A 598-nucleotide genomic window follows, 5' to 3' on the forward strand; every position below is an offset into this window, starting at 1 on the left:
TAATTTCTTATGTTATGTATAAAATTTACTTTTAATCCAGCCAAAAAATTAGCAAATTTTATCACTTCCCCGTCTTTGTCATGAATATCTCCTAACTTTGAATGTGCACAAAATGCAATGTAAATAAACCAAAGCTCATTCATAAAAATACAAAAATTTTACGAATGAATTTGGGGAACTAGATATCAAGATACTTAACAAATCGGAAAATAATTATTGTTCAGGCCTGGAGAAGTAACAATATCAGCAATGGTAATGATTATACATAAGGGCTTATGAACACATGTGTTCACTCGACCACACATGCACGCATACTGTAGATTTGTTGTTTGTGATATACATCGAGTCTGGTGAGACTAACGAGGTGATGGTTTGTTCTCAGAACATCCCCGAGGAAATCTCGGCCAGTTGTCAATGATTAATTTTTACAGCCACAAGGTGGCTATTGTCACCACACTTAGCTGTAATAACTTATTTTCTCCATTTCTACAGTGTATAATATTATTGCTACAATGCACAATGCATGGACTGAAATATGGACACTCAGTATTCATGCACCAAATGCGGTGCGTGCACGCGTGTGCACGCTAGGCATCCA

The sequence above is a fragment of the Oratosquilla oratoria genome, unplaced genomic scaffold, assembly GCF_046742065.1.
Source record: "Oratosquilla oratoria isolate Oo_2021 unplaced genomic scaffold, ASM4674206v1 SCAFFOLD55, whole genome shotgun sequence".
NCBI classification, from domain to species: domain Eukaryota; kingdom Metazoa; phylum Arthropoda; class Malacostraca; order Stomatopoda; family Squillidae; genus Oratosquilla; species Oratosquilla oratoria.